General features: G+C 38.3%; 1 protein-coding gene across 1 annotated transcript in view; it reads left to right on the top strand.

Moving 5' to 3' along the window:
• LOC150081851 (erlin-2-B-like) overlaps positions 1-24617 on the top strand; it is a 269808-nt gene that overhangs the window by 54883 nt on the left and 190308 nt on the right. The window lies entirely within an intron of this gene.

Genomic DNA, 24617 nt, shown 5'->3' with positions numbered 1-24617 from the left:
TCAACTATCTCCTTTATCTTCACCTATACTCCATCCTTACACTACCTCCTCTGCACTCCTTTCCAACAAAAACTCCTGATTTTTGACGTTAAAAACGCCTTTACTGGTGTTATTTGGAAAAAAAAAAAAAAAGCATTACGTTACCTAGAAATCGTTATATAAAATTATCACAAAACCCGACATGCATGCATTGTACTTGATGCTAAAAATGTCTTTTCTTGGGTGCATGCATTGTATTTGTTGCATGCAGTGACACAAGTACAATGCATGCGCACAAGAAAACTGAATTGTACGCAACGAGTGCAGTGATTCAACAAGTTGCAGTGACACAACAAGTACAATTGAGCAGTGACATGCTACATTATCCCATTATATCAGCATAATGATTAATACACAAGTGACTGTGCCAAAATCTACAACCCTGCATTTGAAGGAATATCATGAAAGAAAGAAAGGGAAGTTGGACAGAAATGTGAATCCAGATGAAATGAACAACGGTATTTTGCTGTGCCTGGAACTTCTGGAACTGCTCACAAGAAAACTCAAGCTCAAAAGATGAAGGAATATTGTCAAAGAAAGAAAAGGGAATTGGACAGAAATGTGAATCCAGATGAAATTCAACATGAGTGTTTCGTTATGCCTGGGACTTCTCAAACTGCACCCAAAAAAACTTGAGCAGAAATAATGAAGGAATATCATGAATGGAAGAAAAGGAAATTAGAAATTCAAACTATTCCGAATCATAACGAAATTCAACCACAGAGTTCTACTATGCCTGATACTTGTCAACCACAGAGTTCTACTATGCCCGATACTTATCAGGAATCTAAAACTTCAGCAGAACAAATGAAGGAATATCATGCACGAAAAAAAGCGAAATTGGAAATGGCTAATAATGAGATTCCTGATTACATCCCTATAGTGTCTACATGAACTGACAGTGAGTTTGAAAAACTAGTGTACAAAAACCCATTTGGATTTATTTGTAATGTTTGTGATCATTTATGGTTTCAATTAGATTTGAAACCATTTCCAACAACATCATATGAATTACTTCAAAAGGAATTTCCTTTACAAGAAATGAGTAGTTTCATGACATGTAATACATGTCATGCTTCATTAAAAGAGAAACAGTACCAACTATGGCCACGTCAAGTGGATTTATATATCCAATTTATCCTACTGATTTGCCTCCACTGGATGTTGTAACTGAGCATTTGATATCACCACAATTACCCTTTATGCAAATTCATTGTTTACGTTATGAACATGCACAATATGGGATCATTGGACAAGTAATAAATGTACCAGTTAATGGAAATACAATGGTTCATCAGTTACCTAGAGAATTAAATGACGATTATGCCATTAATGTACATATAAAACGAAGACTCATACATAAATCATCATATCTATAAAGAGGTGTGCAGAAGAAAATAGTGAAAATATCTTTATGGTATTTGATAAATTCTAAGGCATAAAAGTGAGTGACGATTTCTTGGGGACAAATGATGATAGTGAATGGGAACGTTCAGATGGAATTCCTGGTGGAAGTCTTTCTATTATCCATCTCCTTAACCTTCACCTATACTCCTTTCCAGCAAAAACTTCTGATTTTTTTTAGGGTCCTCCCTGGCAAGCTCCGGCAACACCAGGGTTTGACCAGCCAGAGAACTTGATCCCTACTACCTGGCCCCGTGCCTGATACAGTAACTAGTGGTCAGTGGTGTTCCATGGACCCCTAGGCTGAGGCCAGATGAACATAACATTACACTACATAAACCTCATATTACTCACACTATCTGGCCTTTACAGAGTATTGTATTCAGCACAAGAGAACTGATTGCAGAGTTGTGAGAAGCCACCAGTGTCTGCTTGACCCTAAACACTATGTACACCTCTCTCTCTCTCTCCCTCCCCTTAGTAGACTGCTACATAGATTCCACCTCATTTATTACCCACCATGTTAAAACTTCTATATAGTATACTATATAGAAGTTTTTCTTTTACTTGATGATGGAATTTCTCAGGGGATCCAGAAAATGCCCCTAGTTAACTTTCTTTTGTAAAGAGAGAGAGATGCATGCATTAATTAGTTGCTCATTGATATACCTGTATTCAATGTCAGCAAAATAAATTCAGATATAAAGGGAAAATGGAGTTCCATTTGATATTATTCATTTTCTCTAGTATATCTGTTATTTTTACACATTCGTTTAAACTTCTGAAGAACATCAGATCAATAATCACAAAGTGCAATGGGAATAGCTGATTACTTTTACTCTTGTGTTCTCTATGAGGGCTTTGCATGACCAGACTTGTGTGTGGTCTGTTAATAACAGTTTAATTTTCAAGTTTGAAATACATGCAGATTAATAATAAGTTAATCTGATATTTGAATAATTTTATTCTTTTGAATGGAAAAAGCTTCTGTTAATTTTTTAGGACCGGTTTAGCAATAGCTGTTTGAGCTTTCAAATATATATTTTTCTTGTATCATATTGGGGAAAATTGCCTTTTTTATTCTCAAAATAATGGGAATGAGAGAATTGGATTTAACAATCATGTAAAACTGTAAGGCATTTAGAAGAAACTGATGTAATCACTCCAGACGAGAAGAATAGAGACCATGGAACTGTCACCTGAAAAAGCATGAAGCAGAGAAGTTGCAATTATCCCTCTGTATAAGGCAATGGTCAGGCCACGGCTTGAGTACTGCGTACAGGTCTGGAGGCCTCATTTTAGGAAGGATGTAGATTTACTTGAGCGTGTACAGAGAAGGGCAACAAGATTGGTGAGGGGAATGAAGGGATCCTCTTACCAAGAGAGGCTTAAGTTCTGCAAATTGCAGTGGCTGGAGACTAGGCACCTGCGCGGTGATCTGATTGAGGTATATAAGGCCTTGAATGGGTTGAGCACGCTGAATTCTGATGGGATCCTACCACTTGTTCAGATTACGAATCTAAGGGGGCATAAATTCAAATTAAGAAAAGACAGATGTAGAATAGATGTGCAGAAATTTTCCTTTAGCCAGCGGGTGGTTAATTGCTGGAACAAACTTCCATCTGTCGTTGTGGAAGTTGATAGGTTGAATAAATTTAAGGAGCAACTGGACAGGCATTTGGAGGGAATGGTGTGATTTTTTTTTTTTTTTTGGCTGATGCTGCATAAGCTCATACATTTGCTTTCTTGCATCACATGCCACTACTACTACTACTACTACTACTAATTATATGATTGAGAATGGGATATTTTTGTTATATGACTCGCTGAATAATCTAATTGTTCTCTTTTGAACAAAGTTGAAAATGTTTAGAAACGTTTTTGAGAATGTGCGAAATTTGAGAACAGAAACTGCAGTAGGGTACATTGGAAATTTGTACAGGTTTATAGTTGCTCAGAAGGAAAAATACATTCGGGGTTGAAAGAAAAATTGTAATACTTTGGATGCCAATCTGAAAAAATGTGAAGTGTATATATGTATGGGAAGGGGGGTATCAAACAGTTCGTACCCTGACCTAGATAAAATATGACTAGGAGGATGCCATTTTTAATATAAGTTGTCTACATATTCAATAACTAACATTTTAAAGAGCAACTCACGAGCATTTTTTATGCCTTATGGATATCACTTCTTAAATTTAGTTATCAGGGACAGTGTAGCAAGTTCAACATTTTCTAAGAGATTTTTTGGTGTAACACAAAGGATTTATGTATTTTTACAGCTTCAACTTATAGGTGAGGATTTCTGAAGAAACACATTAAATGCTTGACCCCTAAACCTTTGTATGACACTAGGTACGAATTTAGAGTTGAAATCATTAAAGCTATTAAAAATGAAGTTTTAGAATTAAGGAATGCCTTAACTGAGTTGAGTGAAAACCCAAGCACTGAATCTATTTATGCTTCTGAATTCAAATCTCTAATAGTAAAAATTAAAGATTTTAGCTTTTTGATTAACCTTTGCATGGGGAATGATATGTTATTTAAAATCAATATGGTAAGCAAATCAGTGAAGGGAATTGACATGGACATAGGCATAGGCACTACAGTCATGCTTATAAAGAATTGTACAGAATTTCTAAAGAAATACAGAAACTCTGGTTATGTAGAAGCCTTGAAATCAGCACAATGTTCGGCAGAAATATTAAATGTAAAATGTGAATTTAGAAATGTCTGATTCACCCATCTTAATGATTTTAATGGCCAATCACTACAAGAAAGCGAAGAAAAAAAGATTTAAAAACAATGTTTTTAATGTAATTTTAGACAACGTAATCATATCCTGGGCAGAAAGATTTCAACGAATGGAAGAGTTTTATGATAATTTGGGTTTTTTGTACAATGTCAAAAAAAGATATGGGCCACGATGAATTATTCAAAAGGTTTTAAAAAACTTGAAATAAAAATTAGTGATATCAATGAATGTGATGTAACAGGTGAAAACCCTCCAAATGTTTGTCTAGTTCTGCCTTAAACTTATTTAAGTTGTTGACCTCCATTACAATGGATGGAAAGTTTGTTCCAACTATCAACCACCCGCTGGCTAAAGGTGAATTTCTGTACATCTATTTTACAATTGTCTTTCCTCAGTTTGAATTTGTCTCCTCAGGTGAGTTATCTGAGCAAGAGATAGAATCCATTAGCATCAAGCTTGCTCAAACCATTCAAGGCCTTATACACCTCAATTAGATCACCTCGCAAGCACCTAGACTCCAGACACTGCAATTTGTAGAACTTAAGCCTTTCTTAGTAACAGCAACCCTTTGTTTCACTCACCAATCTCGTGCCCTTCTCTATACTCGTTCCAGCAGCTCTACATCGTTCCAGTAGCTCTACATCGTTCCAGCAGCTCTACATCTTTCCTGAAATTAGGCCTCCAGACCTGTATACAGTATTCAAGGTGTGACCTGACCATTGCCTTATACAAGGGGACAATCACCTCCTTATCCCTGCTAACAAAATTCTTGTATACCATTAACAAGACACTATGAGCTACTCTTCCAGCCTATCTGCACTGCTCAGAAAACTTAATATCTAACTGCACAATTCCCCCCAGGTCATTTTCATTTTCCACTACCCTGAGTATAGTACCACCCAATTGATATGTTACTCTGGGGTTGCTGCTACCCATATGCAGTTCTTTACATTTGTCAATGTTAAACTCCAGTTGCCACCTCTCAGCCCATCTGCTCAACTTTTCCAGATTCTGTTGCAGTAGCATACTATCATTACTGTCATTAACAATCCTGTGAACCTTCGTATCATCTGCTAACTTAGACATTAACCCTGATATACCTTCATCAGTATCACTGATGAATACCAAAAGCAACAATGGGGCCAACACCGAACCCTGGGGGACTCCACTAATAATATTAGTCCACGAAGGGCAGTGTCCATTGATGACCACTCTCTGTCTTCTCCCACTCAACCATCCTTTTATCCATTGTAGCAACTTGACCTTGATGCCATACTGTTTCAATTTGTACAGTAGTCTTCCGTGTGCCACAGTATCAAAAGCTTTCCTAAAATCCAAGTATATGATATCAAAATTATCTTTTGCATCCAGTTCCTTTGTGACCATATCATAGTATCCACTCAAATTTGTCAGACAAGACTTACCCTTAACAAACCCATGCTGTGTCTGAACAATAACTGCAGTCTTGTCTAGATGATCCTGCCTCACTTCCTTAACCAGTGAATCCATTATTTTACCTGGAACAGAAGTTAGACTAACTGATCTGTAATTACTCGTGCCAACCTTTGATCCCCTTTGTGAATTGGGGACACATTTGCACATCTCTAGTTCATGGGGACTTCCTCTGTGTTTAAGGAAGCTTTCATAATTATGGCTAAGGTTTTTCTTACTTTGCTGCTTCCTTTAACACAACTGGATAGATCCCATCCACTCCAGGTTCTTATGTTCAATTTCAACAATTTCTCCTCCACTTTACTTTCAGATATTTCAAAATCATTTAGCTCCCTGCCAGAGTTTGATAAGCTTCTGGACTCCACTTTCCTACAGACCTCATTAGCATTAGCATTAGTAGAGGCATTTGATGCAAGAAAGCAAGCTTATGCAGCATCAGCCAAAAAAAAAAAAAAAAAACCACTTCCACTTCACCCCTCTGTTCGTTTGAAATACCTGTCCAGCTGAGCCTTAAACTTATTTAGGCTATCAACTTCCACGACAAGGGATGAAAGTCTGTTCCACCAACCAACCACCCGCTGGCCAAAGTAAAATTTCTGAATGTCTATCCTACATCTGTCTTTCCTCAATTTGAATTTATGCCCTCTCAGTTCCTCTTGATCAGATTATTCTGAGCAAGAGGAAAAATCCCATCAGCATTGAGCATGCTCAAACCATTCACGGCTTTATACACCTCTATCAGATCACCTCGCTGGTGCCTAGTCTCCAGACACTGTAATTTGCAAAACTTAAGCCTTTCTTCGTAAGAGCACCCCTTTGTTCCATTCACTAATCTTGTTGCCCTTCTCTGTACTCGTTCCAGCAGCTCTACATCCTTCTTGAAATGAGGCCTCCAGACCTGTATACAGTACTCTAGACTCTCTGTCTGACCATTGCCTTATACAATGGAATAATCACCTCCTTATCCCTGCTGGAAAAATTCCTGTATATCATTGACAATACTCCATGAGCTACTCTTGCAGCCCATCTGCACTGCTCAGAGAACTTCATATCTGCCTGCACAACCACCCCCAAGTCCCTTTCATTCTCTACCACTGTCAGTGTAGTACCACAGAGTTGATACGTTGCTCTGGGGTTGCTGTTTCCCATGTGTAGTACTTTACATTTGTCAATATTAAACTTCATTTGCCACCTCTCAGCCCATCTGCTCAACCTTTCCAGATCCTGTTGCAGCAGCATAGTGTCAGTAGTGTCCTTGACAACCCTGCCAACCTTTGTATCATCTGCAAACTTGGACATTAAGCTTGATATACCATCATCAATATCATTTATAAATACAGAAAACAATAATGGACCCAACAACACTGAGCCCTGAGGGACTCCACTAATAACATTAGTCCACGATACATGTGTATCGTGGACTAATGTTACTCATGTGTTGATGTCAAGTGGACCAATCTGATTCATCCTCCTCTAGAGTTTACATAAGTAAAGAAGTCTTTTTCTTTTTCTGTTTTTCTTTGCATTGTTTGCCAAAGATTTGTCATAATCTGTTGTTGCTTCCCTAATGTCCTTTGTGACTTGATTACAGACTAGCTTATATCTGCCATAGGCTTCTGTGTCTCCTGGTAATTTATATGCATCCCATCCATTTTTCTTCTCTGCCACGAGTCTCATTGGTTCTTCTGACATCCATTTAGGCCTAAATCTTGAACAATATTTCTTAGTTGGTATGTTTGAGGAATAAATAAGGAGTTACGTTTTATTCAGTCAGTAGGATTTCTTCTTAACCAACTCTCCTTATGCAAATAAATTATAAATAATACATTAAAATAATATTAAAATAAATTTAAATAATTTAAAACTCATAATGTGTTCCTCACTATCAACACATGGGTAGTCTAATATCATAGGATCACAGTGGTGAACCCCAACCTGTTCCCAGAAATATCAAAACCCCAAACAATCTTTAGTGATGGAAGACATTTTGTCATGAACGTGCATTTAAAATACAAGTTTTGAAATACTATTAAAATACTATAAAAATAAAGAATTAAAATCCACAAAAATTTCCTCCCTTAAGCCTCCAAAAACTCCTGGGGAGTTTTTGGTGACTTAAGGGAGACTTTTTAGGCTGTGATGCATTGGAGAATCACCCCCTTCGGTTCTCCCCCAAGCCACTACACTCCCCCTGCTTTGTGCATGTTGTTTTGCTGCTCTAGGCGGGGTATGATTTCCATTTAAATACGATTTAATAAATTAACTATGAAAATTAATAAGGTTAATCAATTTTATTGATTAATTTACTATGCTGTACTTGACTATGGAATTCACCCCAGGGTCTCACATCTGGTGAGTATGGGCTTGGCACACCCAGGGTCCTGAGCTGGATATCATCATTCTTCTCTTTCCTGGTGATTCCCTTCTCTCTCTCTCTCTCTCTCTCTCTCTCAGAATTTTTTTTTTTTTTTTTTTTTTTTTTGGCTGGTGCAGCATAAGCCTCACACTTCCTTGCACCATGTGGCTAATAATAATAATAATAATACTATACTAAGCTAATGCAGTAATACATATTCCGCTATATAGTTTTATGTTATAACTCAGCTATCAAGTTCGAGATATACGTTATCAAGTTGCTATTCCGTAACGATCACAATGTTAAATTAGTTATATCCTTAGCTAAATACAAAAGATAATTGCCAACAAAAAGTGATTAAAACCTTCAAAATACTTATTTATTACAATTAAAATCTTACTATTCTTCAGCACTACTGGTTACCCTACGATATTCCAGCCAAAACATCGGCACAATAACGGTATGAGTAGTGAGTTGTAACAGTTGCCTCAGACAGTTTTTAAATTCTGTACAGTGGGATCAACTGACGATGTTACCAACAGTAAATTCTAAGTGGGAAGCATTCAAGGAATTAATCATGGATGCTACTAAAAGTTTCATACCTATTAAGAAATATTGTTCAAGGTTTAGGCCTAAATGGTTATCAAATGAACTAATGAGACTCATCACAGAGAAGAAAAATGCATATAAATTATCAAGCGACTCAGAAGCCTATGGCAGATATAACCTAGTCTGTAATCAGGTCACAAAGGAGGTTAGGCAGGCGAAAGTAGATACAAAGGTTGGCAGGGTTGTTAATGACAGTAATGGCAGTGTGGTGTGCTACTGCAACAGGATCTAGATAATTTGGGCAGATGGGCTAAGAAGTGGCAACTGAAGTTTAACCTTGACAAATGCAAAGTACTGCATATGGGTAGAAGTAACCCCAGAGAAATCTTTGGCAAAAGATGCTAAGAAAAACAGCAAGGATTTCTTCACTTATATAAACTCTAAAAGGAAGGGGATGAATCTGTTTGGTCCACTGGATATCAATGGTTCGGCTGTTGATGATCCTGCTCAGATAGCAAACAAACTGAACGAGTATTTTGCATCTATATTCACACGGGAGGAGTTATTAAGGTTTGAAAATGGCAGAAGGTTATCAAATTGTAGCAGAGTGCTTAATGATTTTGTAATAACTGAGAGCAAAGTGGAGGAGAAATTGTTGAAGTTAAACATAAGAAAGGCACCTGGGGTATATGGGATCTATCCAGTTGTATTAAAGGAGGCGGTAAAGCAACTAAGCAAACCCTTAGCCATAATTATGAGAGCATCCTTGGACTCAGGGGAGGTCCCCACGGACTGGAGATGTGCAAATGTATCCCCAATTCACAAAGGGGGATCGAAGGGTGACATGAGTAATTACAGACCAGTTAGTTTAACTTCTGTTCCGGGTAAAATAATGGAGTCACTGGTTAAAGATGCATTGCAGGATCATCTAGACAAGACTGCAGCAATAATTCAGACACACAGCATGGGTTTGTTAAGGGAAAGTCTTGTCTGACAAATCTGATAGAATATTATGATGTGGTTACAAAAGAACTGGATGCAAAAAATAATTTTGATGATATATATTTGGATTTCAGGAAAGCTTTTGACACTGTTGCGCATGGAAGACTATTGTACAATTTGGAGCAGAATGTATTAAGGGTAAGTTGCTACAATGGATAAAAGGATGGTTGAGTGGGAGAAGACAGAGGGTGGTAATTAATGGGTGCTGCTCTTCATGGACTAATGTTATTAGTGGAGTCCCACTGGATTCGGTTTTGGGTCCACTGTTGTTTTGTATATTTATCAATGATATTGATGAAGGTATATCAGGCTTAGTGTCGAAGTTTGCAGATGATACAAAGGTTGGCAGAGTTGTTAATGACAGTAAGGCAGTGTGCTACTGCAATAGGATCTAGATAATTTGGGCAGATGGGCTAAGAAGTGGCAACTGAAGTTTAACCTTGACAAATGCAAAGTACTGCATATGGGTAGAAGTAACCCCAGAGAAACATACCAACTGTGTGGTACTACCCTTAAGGTGGTAGAAAATGAAAAGACCTGGTAGTAATTGTGTAGTCAGATATGAAGTTTTCTGAGCAAAATAGGGTTAGGTGCTGACCACCCAAGATTGAACACACATTTGTAACCAAAACATTACCAAACACAATAAATAATCGTAATGAAATATTTACATATTTTATTACGTAATAAAATATTGCTAATGCTTTTGCTTCTATCGTAATCAAACTTATTTTTTGTTTGATTTTCTATCCAAACAGATGACAGGCGTTCCATCTCTTCCAGTTCTTTGTGTCTTAATCTAATGGATGTTAATTACACTTTGAGTTGTTCCTGCTATGAAAGTTGTTTTTATTTTCTCTGCATTCTTTGTAATTCTCGATGTTGCCTCATTTAGGTCTGTAGCACGTGCAATATCACATGGTCTTTAATTTCGCTCAAAGCATTTCACAATTTCATATTTTTTCTCTATCGACAGACTGGCCACAAGCCTTAGCGGGGAAACCCCAGTGGGCCAGGGGCTGGTGTGATTTTGGCCATAAACCGTAGTATGAGGCCACTACACATTTTCCCGGGTAAGAATTTTTGACACAGTCCGCCTCTGTTTATCGATATTGCTTTTCTTTTTCTCTCTGAATCTGCAGTGTCTTCATCAGGACGCTTCATTTTCACACGTTTGAAATATTTTACTCATTTTTAGGGAATAAAGCACAATTACAAAACGAGAAGGCATGCTTGATACACATAAACAAAGCTGCGCACGTGTAGCAACTGAATAAACAACACCGTAAAGGCAGAGATTAACACCTCACATTTTACTAAAGCACATTTCTAGGGTTACTACCATAAAACAATAAAAACAATTTCCAGTTGCATTTCTGCTAGTGGAATCTGTTATAAACTGGTAGTAAACTCGATCTAATTGCATTTGCGATTATACCGACAGCTGGAATTGTGTTGGTTTTTACGTTATTATGGTGAAATGTGTTTCCCTTTCAACTGATATTAAAAACATAAATACATTTTCAGAATATTCTCTTCATTCCTATCGTGTTGCGTTCAGTTGGGGTGATTCTGCGTTCGACTGCCATTTCTTGTAAACACAAAGGCGAATCGTGCATAGGCGAATTCGGTTCGTGTTATATAAGATAACGTTCCCCTATTTATAAGTTGTGTATGATCGAATTCATGTAATGTAAACACGTGTTATACGAGGACTGACTGTACAGGTCTGGAGGCCTCATTTTAGGAAGGATGTAGATTTGCTTGAGTGTGTACAGAGAAGGGCAACACGATTGGTGAGGGGAATGAAGGGATCCTCTTACCAAGAAAGGCTTAAGTTCTGCAAATTGCAGTGGCTGGAGACTAGTCATCTGTGTGGTGATCTGATTGACGTGTATAAGGCCTTGAATGGGTTGAGCACGGTGAATTCTGATGGGATCCTTCAACTTGTTCAGATTATGAACCTAAGGGGGCATAAATTCAAATTAAGAAAAGACAGATGTAGAATAGATGTGTGGAAATTTGCCTTTAGCCAGCGGGTGGTTAATTGCTGGAACAAACTTCCATCTGTCATCGTGGAAGTTGATAGGTTAAATAAATTTAAGGAGGAACTGGACAGGCATTTGGAAGGAATGGTGTGAATTTTTTTTTTTTTTTTTGGCTGGTGCTGCATAAGCTCGTACACTTGCTTTCTTGCATCACATTCCACTACTACTACTACTACTACTTACAAAATCACTAGTTAAATTTAAAAATAAGCTAATGAATGCTACTAAGCCTATTTAATCTATTTGCAAAACACAAATTAATACGTTATCTAATTAAAAATATGATAAAATATAAAAGATAAATGCCCAAAAGGTGATTCAAGCCTTCAAAATACTTATTTATTACAATTTAAACCCTACTATTCTTCTGAGCTACTGGTTATGCTATGATATTCCTGCCAAAACACCGACACGATAGTGGTATGAGTAGCGAGTTGTAACTTACAAAATCACTAGCTAAATTTAAAAAATAAGCTAATGAATGCTACTAAGTCTGTTTAATCTATTTGTAAAACGCAAATTAATACGTTAACTAAACAAAAATACGATAAAATTTCAAGGAAAACTTATCTGTTTGCAGCAGCTATAGAAGTCTATATTTTTACCAAGCAACACCTGGAGGCCCAGCTCAAGAAATTGAGGCATTGGTGGTACTTTTGCCTGAAAATGTACCTGATAATACTTTAGGCATTTTGAAGTTTATAAATTTAAACAAAATTCAAAATACTAGAAAGCTTATGGATTGCATTGCAAATTATGTTAACCATTCCTATAACTGTGGCAAGTGATGAAAGAAGTTTCAGTAAACTAAAGTTAATTAAAACATACCTGCGATCATCCATGACAGAGACTTGGTTCAATTCACTGGCCGTTCTATCTATCGAAAATGACACAGTAGCAAAATTGGATTTGTCAGAAATTATTAATAACTTTGCTGACATGAAATCTAGGAGGAAGATACATTAAGAGAAATGTTATTGATTTCAGTTGATTAAAGCATTAATTAATGTTTCAATTGCATTGTACTAAAATTTCATGTTCATGTAAATTATGAGGCCGATAATTATAATTGATAGTTTTAAAAATTTATTAAAATGTGTGTAATTGTATTCTTTTGTTGGAAATAATCAGATTGTATGTATTAGAGTATGTTATTATAATATTACTGATATTTTTGTAGTTGCATTCTGATCATCAACTGATATTGGTATTGTTATTTCTGGTGCAAGGGCTACTAGGGCCATATTGTGCCTATCAACGGTATGGAGGTCAGATATGGTGATTATAGAATCATGTCAGAGGCAATCATATAGCTGTATCCCTTTTAGGAAGCAGAAAAATTCTGGAAGATTTGCCTCATTGCCTATAATATCACGAAGTGTTAAAGGTTCTTGAAGATTTCGTAGAATACTAAATGAGGCTTTTCGGGCATCAGTGTATAGCATACAATCAACGAGAATGTGTTTGATTGTGAGAAGAGAGTTGCAGTGTGTACACTTCGGAGGATTGTCTCCTGTGAGTAGATAAAGATAGGTGAGGTGACTATGACCGATTCTCACTCTGGATAGGAGGACTCTTCCTTCTGTTTACATGGAAACTGGAAGCCCATAACTGTGGTTCAGATTTTAGAGAGAGAGAGAGATAATCTTTAATGCCCTTCACGGCCAAAAAAGCCAGGGTTTACATTTGTACAGCCTCCCGAAACTTCTGGGAAACTCGAACAATTATTTACAAAAAAAAGTAATTTTACAAATGAAAACATATTTTGATACAAAGGAGAGAACTCCTTATGAGAGTTAAGTTTGATTGAGCTGACTTAACATCGAGATAAGAGCACCAGCTCAATCAGACAGGAACAGATGCAAGGTACACATCAGTGATTGCTGATTAGTCCTACTAGTCATAATTTTTTTCCGGTAAGTCCGGTCAACAGCGAATTTGTTCAGGTCGGCGTGAAGTACCTGGATTTGCTTGAGCATTTGCTGAGGAAGGAACCTGTCTGAGAGATGGAGTTGTGCTGAATGCAAGTAGAGCTCAGGATTGGCCCTAAGGGCAGCAGGGGGGGGGATCCTCCAGCCACAGGTATCCCAGAATGAAGGTGTTGCAATTATGCCTGTTATCATCTTGACTGTTGCTAGGAGGCGTTGGTCGTCGACTAAGGTGGGAAGCCAGCCGTGGAATCCCGAGAGAGTTGGCAAGCTGCGTGGTACGAATCAGAGCTGGAAGGTTGTGCTTCCTGTTGGCCCACTTTAGGAACCAGAATTCTGTGGCAAAGAGTGGTTTCTTTATTGATGGTGCCGCTGACGCCCAAATTTCAGCAGCATATAGTAAAGATGGAAAGATAATTGTTCTTATGTACCTCACAGTTGACTTTTTATCTCTGATATGAAGGAGATGCTGTTTTGCTATCCACCGGAGTCTTGAAGCACATGTGAGGAACATGTCTATGTGGGCGTTGAATCGAAGTTTGGAGTCGAATACAACGCCCAGCCTCCGTAGCCGAGTGGGCAGGAGCGGGAGTGCAGTAGCACACGCTCTTTGAGTAGACCGGGGTTCAAGCCCCTGACTGCTGAATACGGTCGATCTGCCAACCCGCACTGGACCAGCGTGGCAGATTATGGTCCATTTCCCTCAGCATGAATGGTTGAGGAGGCTTCCATCCTGCAGTGGGTTGATAATGGCTGCACTTTACTTTTACAACGCCCAGATCACGATGGCTGGACACAATTGGGATGAGGGTGTTGCCAACCGAAGGCTGGAGAGAAGAAGGAGTTTGCTTCAATGAATACACCATGAATTCGGACTTAGCAGGGTTGATCTTGAGCCCAAACTGGCAGAGGTAAGATGTGACTGCAGTGAGAGTGTTGTTAATTTCTGTTTTTACCAGATCGAGGCCTTGACCAGGGATGATGGGAGTGAGTATCTTGATATCATCTGCATAGCTCAGTAGACATCGAAAATGTGCAACCAGTGGGAAGATAATAGATGAGAACAGAAGGCTGGAAAGGACCCCTCCTTGTGGGACTCCTGCTGTGACTGATCTAGTAAGGGTGCGATCTCCTGTATGAAGCTTTATAACTCTGTTATTCAGAAGAGATGAGAGAAAGCATAATATGTTCCCTGTGATCTGGAAGTGGCATTCCAGGAGAGTGAGTAGTTGATTTACTTGGACGGCATCAAATGCAGCTTCAATGTCTAAGTAAGTAACAGCTAGTTCGTGCCTTTTCTCGAATGCTGACAAGATAGTATTCGTGGTGGCTAGCAGATTGGTGATCGTTGATCTGTTTGGAAGGGAGTAGTGAATTTGGGCTGGATTACTGGGCAAGATCTGCTTGGTGAGGATGGGGAGTAAGGTCTTCTCCAGGAGCTTCAGCAGGCTGGAGGAGTTGAAGATGGGTCGGAAGTGTTTAGGTTTCGATGGTGACTGAACTTTGGCTAAAGGTTTGATGAGATAGTTTTCCCATTGCTGTGGGAAAATCTGGTTCGAGAGTAACTGGTTGAAGATAATTAAAAGTGGCTGAATAATGTATTGACTTAGGCATTTGAGCATGAATTGGGGAACTCCATCATCACCAGTGGTTGACGAGGCAGGTAGAGAATTGATGGCGACGATCAGCTGTTGTTTTGTGATCTGAATGGTGTTCAACACTTCTTGCTGGGTTGGCTCTATTAGTAGAGCCAGATCTGAGTTTGGCATAGGATTACAATTAAATCTTGTGATGAAATTGAGCCATGATTCAGGATCAAGTTGCAAAGGAAAATGAAGGTTCACTTTCTTGTATGGAATTTTTCCTTTAGCCAGATCTCGGTTAACGTATAATTTGATTGCCTCAGATTTCAGGCGATTAAATTGAGCCTGTGCCCTTGAATAAATGATGTGATCATTGACATTTTGTGACTGTTTCCATGTGCGATGGAGATGTTGCTTCAGCTCGAAACTCTATTTGAGTTCTGAATTCCACCAAAGTCTTGTATATGGACTGATTGTGATTTTTTTAGAGGCAGCATATTTGGCAACCGTGTTGATCCAGTTTGTGAGAATGTTCACAGCTAGCTCTGGGTCACAAGTCTCTAAGGTCACCCAGGGAATGAGAGAGGCGGCTCTGATGCACTTATCTACATCAAGTAAGTAGGGACTAGTGATGTTAACCTTTTTTGTTGTCTTTCTGGCTTCTAATTTGGGTTCTGGCAGATATGCAGTCACATGTACTGGGACATGATCAGAGTCAAATGATGTTTCTGCAATGTAATCAAGGGTGCAAGGGATAGAGGCTAGAACTAGATCTAAGAGGTTATTCCCCCTGGTTGGAGCTTCATTAATAAGTTGTAGATCAGCACATCTCAAGTGTGCCAGAAGATCCTTTTCAGATTAGATAGCTGAGGAGGTAAATTGAAATCACCACAAACTAAGTGAGAAGCTGTGGGATGCAGCTGATTGATTATCCAGTTGGAAACGTCAAGGATGATTTGCTGGGAAGGCGTTGGAGGTATGTACACCACACAGATGTCAAACGTCACGAAGTTGTATCCTAAAGTAACGAGGATTGCTTCATAGTTAGGGGAGTTACTGGATTTATTATCCAATAGCTTGAAAGCGGATTTCTTGTAAAACATTGCGATGCCTCCACCTTTGCGTGCAATCCAAGATGTGAATACAACCCCATAATCAGCTGGGGCAGCTGCTGCTAGGAATTCTTGATCATCATTGAGCCAGGTTTCGGTGATGGCGAGCAGGTCAAAATATCCGGGGATCAGAATTTGCTCCATAGTGTCAGGCTTGTTCCTAAGACTACGCGCATTCTGATAAAAGATGGTGCAGGCAGGTACTCTAGGTACTTTGATATGGATGGGTGGTCTCTGACATGGCACTACTCGATTCAGCAGGGTGTATCTAGGACTGATGAGCACAGGGATCGGCATATTGGTGTTCTGTGTCTGTGGTTCTGGTTGCGGTAACGAGATCTGGGATTGCTATGAACAGGGTAACATTGGTGGGAGTCCTTTCCATTACTTCTATATCGCTGCCCTTTATGCCTGAGATATGGCATAACAAGAGCTCCAGCAGGCCAGATTTCAGGATTGAAGAGTGCTTCAAAATCTGCATCAGCTACATTGATCTTAAAGGAGGCGTAGGTGGGATATTTCGTGGATAGCTTGGTGACTCTACCATTCATTTTGAATGCAGCAAGAAGGTTTTCCTCATCATCAGCTGTGGTAGCAGGGGAGAGCCTACTAATGAAGACATTACGCATCCGCTTGTCCATCATTCGAGTGCTCGCGATTTGCATCTTGCTGAAATGCAAATTGGTTCCAATAACTTTAAGATTGGGGCTCAGTTCCTTAAGAGTTGGATTACGGGTCAGTGTTTGTTCTTTTCTTCGTTGGTTTGCAATCATTGCATACGTTGTAGTATCTCTATGGGTCTTTACATTAGATACAATCGTAGTCCCTGTATAATGGTTACCTCTCACGTTGTTTGAGGTGGAACCACAATTGCAATGTACTTCAGCAGCCAAAGCATTATCCGGTTTCGAGCGCGAGGACTCCGTATGTAAGCTTTGTGATCGCGAATAGGTGCAATTTGGCAGGTTCTTCTCCTGATGACTTCTTTGGATGTTCTGTGAGGCAGTATTTCCTGAGTATCCGTTGGCATCTGCTGTGATTTCAGCATATACTGGTCTAGTGCTGCGTTCAGGGCACACAACTTCAGACTCACATATTGTAGGAATGGGGGATGGAGAGGGGTCATGTGGTAATAAAGATGGGGTGGTTCGGGTAAGAGCTCTCTGTTTCATGCGGAAGTGTTCGTCCGGAGGATGCTGCTCGTGATGGTTAGTTTGAACAGCAAGATCACAAACAGATTGCTTCAGGTCATCAAAGTTTTTCCCCAACACCTCCAATGTTTTGTGTATGCATTCATTGTGTTCTCGTAGTCGCTTGTTTTCAAGCAGTAGGTCTGCGAGGATATTATGGATTGGGGATAACTTTATACATAGAGTTGTCTCGATATTTGTGAGGAGCGAGACCAAGAGTGGACTTTGTTCGAGTGATGTTTGATTAACTATTGCCGAGATCTCTGTTAATAGGGTGTTATCCTGTTGGGAGCTACTAGATTTTTGCATGATGAGATCTGAAAGGCCATTTTGTTCTGCCTGTAATGAGTCAGGGGTCAATTCCACATGTGCATCTGACGATCTCAGTTTTTCCGTGTCTACCTCAGGTTCGGGTTGGGTCCTGTGCTCAGGTGAATCCGAAATTTGGTTAATGTTGTTAAAAGTTTCACCAGTTGTTTCTAGTGAATGCATATAATTTTCTCCCTTTCAGGGGGGACACTGCCAAACTTTCCGTCGCTGCTTCCCGAGCCTCTTTAGGTCCAAAGCGAGACATTCGCTTCCGTATGTCTTGAGACAGGAAGTACATTTTATAGCTACATCCAGAACAATTCCACAAATTACACAGCTTTCATTATTTTGGTGATCTTGTTTTAAAGGCATTTTCAGATTTTAGGTGCAGATAAAAGGATTACGAGTGGGCTGGAAAAGAGTTTTTACAGTTGTGTTTAGTAGTTGCCTTAACTACGTATCGAATTCCAAGCTATAAGTTTATCGATCAGATACAAAATAAGTCAAAAATTACAGCTTATTTTAGTTGGCTAGACTTGTTACTGTTGGATGTAGTAAATCCGCTTGTACGAGGCGTGGATAATTGCTGGGCGACAGTAAATGACGCGTGACCGCAAGAACAAACTCATAATGCATTTGCCTGATCTTGACCTGTAGCCGGAAGCAGTAGATATCTGGTCAGCCGTGAGTAGCAAAACAGAAAATTTTGCAGTATAAGAAAACTATAAATAATAAATACCTGGATGTCCAGGTTGCCACACAATGGATATCCTCTTGTTCAGCATCAAATTAGGAATACACCAACATCAAAATCATCATATAGACTTAAGCATAATTCTGTTAATTTAACTGATTAACCGGAGCAACAAAGACACACAGCCGTACAACTGAAGAGCAGGATTTTATATGAATGAGCTTGTTCTGTAGTTGAGCTTGCCATAGAAATGTCCACTGTTCCTTACATACATGTCTTATATAGGATCTGTAGTCAATATATGGAACATAGTAATCTGTCGATGCTATGTTGGGTGATTGTTTTGCTGCATAATCCACTTTTTCATTCCCTGTTATTCCAATGTGGCCTGGGATCCAACAAAAGATGACTACTTGCTGGTGTTCATGGATATGCATCAGCTGAGTTTTTATTGTTGTTATTACAGGATGTGTGTTGGCGAGGAAGAATTGTGCTAAAAGTGCACTCTGTGAGTCTGTATATATTATACTTTTTTGGATGGACAGATGGAGAATATTTTCTAAGGCAAGGTTAATGGCACATAATTCTGCTGTATAACTGCTGCATTCAGTGGGCAGGGAAACAGAGATGGTGTTATAGGGAAAGACGGCTGCAGCCCCGACTCCACTTTCAGACTTTGATCCATCAGTGTATACTTTTGTAAAACGTGGATAAATTTGTGTGTGAGCAGTATGGAGTTGCTATATATTGATATTTACAAGTGAATGTTTTCCCCAGTTTAGGAAATAGTTGTCACAGGATGCTTTAATGGAAGACCATGGAGGATCTGCACTGTTTGAATCTTGGAGGACTTTGTCAAGATGTATATTCCAGGTTTGTGATAATGCCTGCAATCTGATGCCTGTATGAACTGCTCTAGGTTTATTTCTATAGATCATTAAGTATTGGCCTAATGGGGGTGAGTAGTAAGACTTTGAATTTTGGCTGCATAATTCAGGTGTAACATCTTTCTCCTGAGTCTGAATGGAGGTTCATGGGCTTCAATATAAAGACTGTGTACTGGCGATGTTCTATAAGCACCTACAGCAATCCTGAGGACAGAATTTTGAATAGGGGCAAGCCGTTCTAGCATGCTTTCCTATAGCAGAATCATACACCGGGGCACCATAATCAAGGCGAGATCTGATTATGGCTCTGTACAAGTGAAGTAAGGTGTAACGATCTGCATCCCATGATGTAGAAGAGATAACTCTTAGTAAGTTCATTTTTTTCTGGCAAACAGTCCGTTAGATGTTTAATGTGTTCTGAAAAGTTCAATTTATTACCAAAAATCACACCAAGAAGACGAACGCTGTTCACAACAGTGACAGGTTGATTTCTTAAGTGTATTTCTGGATCTGGGTGCATCTTTTGTTTGTTACAAAAATGAATGACACTTGCTTTCTGATAAGACAGTCGGTAAGATCATCAACTAAATAATGTGTAAAATATGATATAGCCTTGAAAGTAGTATGTTGTTCAATTACAGTTCATTATGTTATATTATTATTATTATTATTATTAGCCATACGGTACAAGGAAGCCTGAGGCTTATGATGCACCCGCCAAAAAAAAAAAAAAAAAAAAATTCCCTATTACCCTGAGAGACAGAGAGAGAAGTAGAAAGGAATCACCAAGAAAGAGAAGAATGATGATATCCAGCTCAGGACCCTGGGTGTGCCAGGCCCATACTCACCAGATGTGAGCCCCTGGAGGTGTAGTAGTTTTAAAGCTTAAAAATAAATTGAATTAAAATTCCTTGTTCATTTCATTACCTACGATGGTGGTGGAGGGGTGCATAAAAGTTTTTTTCACCCAGTGCGCCGAAATGCTTTGGGCCAGCTCTGTCTAATTGGCAATGCACTGCTCATAGTAGGAGTCAGATTTGATTGTTTTCATTTGTGAATCAGCTTTCACTGGAGTTTTGCTGTATTGAAGACAGAGTGGAGATGGAGGAAACCCCCGATGCCGTCAGACAACTAACACACTGTATTGAAGACCACATAGATGAAACAGAAACAGATGCTATCTATGAGAAAGAGAGCATTTGGGTTAAAGATTTAAATTAACTTGATTATAATCTGTGATTGAACATTGGTTGATATTTCAGTTCTGGTGGCAGATGATTGATTTTTGGTTTGTTTCACTGTAGGGTTTGTCAAACAAGAAAGAGAAGTACAGGCACTCCCCGGCTTATGTAATATTCGACTTTTGGAAATTCGACTTCATGTAAGTTTTTGCCGGCCGGTGCAAACTTAAAAAAAATCATGTAAATGTATTTTGCATCCTGTGTATAAAAGGAGGTATGAAAATATCGTAATGTGAACCCAATAACACATTTTTTTTTGGTAATTCGTTCAGAGACCTCGGAAGTGGAAATTTTCGCTATATAACTAAGCTATTTATCTCTCTAAAAGGTAATTTTTATAATGGAAATTGCACTACACTTTCATCGTTATCATATGTTCCGTTATAAGAACCAATTTTGAATGCCTTTTTGATATTTTTCTAAAACACATTTCTGGAGGTCACTACCATGAAACAATAAAAACAATTTGCACTTTCCTGTTGATTGGGCTTTTCTGTTAGTGCAACATAATAAACTAGTAGTAAACTGGATCTTATTGCATTTGTGATAATACCGATAACTGGAATTCTGTGGGCTTTTGGGTTACGGTATTATGGTGAAATGAATTCCCCTTCACTGATATCTTCAATAATATAAAAAACATAAATAAATTTTCAGAATCTTCTCTTCATTCCTATTTACTTATTACAATGGTGAAGGGAAAGGGACCAATGGAAAGTGCAAGTGCTGGCAGTGCTAGGAAACTAAACAAAATTGATTTAGAAATGAAGATGATTAATTAAGAGGTAAAAGCAGGACAAAGTTTGTCATCTATTGTACAGAATTAGGTTTTGCTGCTTCAACAGTGAATGTTATTTTAAGGGACAGTGCATGTATAAAAGAGCTTGTTAAAGGATCGACACATTTAAGATCAGAAGTGATCACAAAACAGTGTTCAGGTGCTATATCGAAGATGGAAAAGCTGTTAATAATATGGATGCAAAATCAGATTCAGAAGCAAGTGCCCCTGAGTCCAATGGCCATTCTAGCAAAAGCAAGAAGTATTTATGAAGATATTAAGGATAAGTATGGCGAACCCCAAGCCAAGTTCGTGGCAAGCAACGGGTGGTTTAATAGGTTCAAGCATCATGCTGGTTTCCAAAATATTAAAATATGCAGTGTGAAGTTGCCAGTGCCAATTCTGCAGCTGCAGAGAAATTTTGTGATTTGTTGGAAAAAAACCCCATCAAAATCTCCACAGCCCTCAACTTCCGCAGTGGGATGCTTATCAGCTGGAGAGTTAATTCTGGCAACAATGCTCGAAAGGTAAAACTTGATGACGCTATGCCTGTCTCCTCTCTTTTTGTAATTTTATAATTTTGAAATTTTTGTAATTATTTTGAATAAATAATTCTGTTTACATGTTCGTCGAACTTTTCTTTTTTGCTTCAATCAAATTCAGCGCGCATAGTTGGGAGTGCTACATAAGCTTTTACGGAAATTCCAACTTACGTAGAGTTCCGCGGAACACAACCCTTTCGTAAGTCAGGGAGTGGCTGTATAACTTTATTAGCTGAGTAGTGTGAACAACCATAATTGCTATATATAGATACAGATACCTACACGTATCATGGACAAAATTCCATTGCATTCTCAGTGTGTTACTGTGTGGGTACAATTTTGCTGCTAATTTTGTCATTGGTTCTCACTTCTGTGAGGATGTTCAAATGCATCGTCCCATGGCAGGTGCAGGTTACTATGAATTCATCACCCAGTGTGTTGTTTTTGACCTTCAACCTTTAAGCAAATGCAGGAAGGAATACATTTCATATTTCTTTCACATTTATCATTCTAATAATAAACATATTTCATATGTTTTCAGTATTTATCAATGATATTGATGAAGGTATATCAGGGTTATTGTCTAAGTTTGCAGATTATTCGAATGTTGGCAGGGTTTTTAATGACAGTAATGATGGTACACTACTGCAAAAAGCATCCGGAAAAGTTGGGCAGATGGGCTGAAAGGTGGCAACTGAAGTTTAACATTGACAAATGTAAAATACTGTATATGGGTAGCAGTAACCCCAGAGTAACATATAAACTGGATGGTACTACACTGAGGGTAATGGAGAATGAAAAACACCTGGAGGTAATTGTGCAATCAGATTTGAAGTTTTCTGAGCAATGCAAAAAGGCTGCAAGTGTAGCTCATGCTGTCTTGTCAATGATATACAGGAATTTTTCTAGTAGGGATAAGGGTGTGATTGTCCCATTGTATAAGGCAATGGTCAGGCCACACCTTGAGTACTGTATACAGGTCTGGAGGCCTCATTTTAGGAAAGATGTCGAGCTGCTCCAAAGAGTACAGAAAAGGGCAATGAGATTTGTGAGAGTAATAAAGGGTTAGTGTTACCAAGAAAGGCTTAAGTTCTGAAAATTGCAGCTTCTGGAGACTAGGCACCTGCTAGGTGATCTAATTGAGGTGTAATGGGATTCTTCCTCTTGCTCAGATTACTCACCTGAGGGAGCATAAATTCAAATTGAGGAAAGACAATTGTAGAATAAATGTGCAGAAATTCACCTTTAGCCAGCAAGTGGTTAATAGTTGGAACAAACTTCCATCTGTTGTAGTGGAGGTCAGCAACTTAAATAAGTTCAAAGCAGAACTAGACAAACATTTGGAGTGAATGGATGGTTGAAATGGGAAGAGGTTTTATTTTATTTTATTTTTTTGCTGATGCTATATAAGCTTGCTCTCTTGCATCATATGCCTCTACTAATGCTAATGCACTATACCAGCATGGATGATAGCATCCCTGGATTCAGGGGATGGTCCTTATAGACTGGAGATATGCGAATATACCCCCAAATCACAGATCGGGATCAAAGGGAGGGGGGGGATTCAAATTGAGAATTGATGGTTATAAGTCAGATGTACGAAAATTTGCCATCCGCTGTAGGTCAGTGGATTGTTGGGAAAAACTCCCATCTGGTGTTGTAGAGGTGGTAATTTGAATAAATTCAAGGAAGAACTAGAGAAATTGTTAAAGGGAATGAACAGGTGAAATGGGAATTGTTGGCTTTGCTTTTTTTTTTTTTTTTGTCTGATTCTGTATAAGCTTGCTTTCTTGCAACCTTTGCCATTACCACTAATAATAATGTGCATTAATGTCTTTCTATATAAACATTTTGAATTATTCTTCTTTTTTTCCAGCAGCTAACTGTTGAATACTTCGAAAATGTTGCATCAGGAGCATTATCTTTGAAGTCAGAAGTTGAAAGGAATCAACTGGGGGTACTCATTTGATTGCCTCTTTCATATTTTAGTGCTGCCTGAATTTTATTATTAAAAATAATAAGTATAAAGACAAAAATAAATAAAATTCAAAACTAATGAAATTAAATAATTAGGAACAAAATATCATTCTAAGAAATTTTCTTAAAAATGTTTTCTGAAAACATTTTCTTAAAAAAATAAGTGAAAAGATTTTCCGGGGGGGGGGGGGAATAGTTGAGGAAGATCTGATAAGTGAAAGATCAGTTTTTTATATGTGTAATTGATGTGTTTGACAGAGTCAGATAATTGGACCTAGCAACATTTTGGTGGATATGGAACGCTTCTTGACTTTCACTTAAAATATTTGTCAGCTTCAAATACAGAACTCTCTTTTTGCTTCATTACAGTAATAATGATTACACATTGTTGTATTATTTATCATTCTCTCTTGATTAATGGTCTGAATTTAAGATTTACGCTCAGAATGATTGTACAATAATGATTATTTCAAGAAGTTTATAATTAGGGACATGATTCTTTTTACATTGTTCTTCCAGTCCAGTTATTATATTCATTTCATTAATTAAATGAAATGAATAATAAAAAATGGAAGTAGTCAGAATGTTGCTCTCTTGATTACTTGTATAAAATTTCCCTCTTAGAATAATAGCATTTTTGAAGCACATCTCTTTTCAAGTGTTTCCATCATTCACAGCTATTAGTCAGAAGTGTTTGTAGCTATATTAAGTGCAAAATGCATGTTTTACTGATAGTTCTTAGTTACTGGATTATGTAGATACTGAAAAGTG

Source organism: Mastigoproctus giganteus, chromosome 8 (assembly GCF_048544385.1).
Source record: "Mastigoproctus giganteus isolate SK-2022 chromosome 8, ASM4854438v1, whole genome shotgun sequence".
Taxonomy (NCBI): domain Eukaryota; kingdom Metazoa; phylum Arthropoda; class Arachnida; order Uropygi; family Thelyphonidae; genus Mastigoproctus; species Mastigoproctus giganteus.
This window is presented reverse-complemented; position numbering and strand designations above follow the sequence as displayed.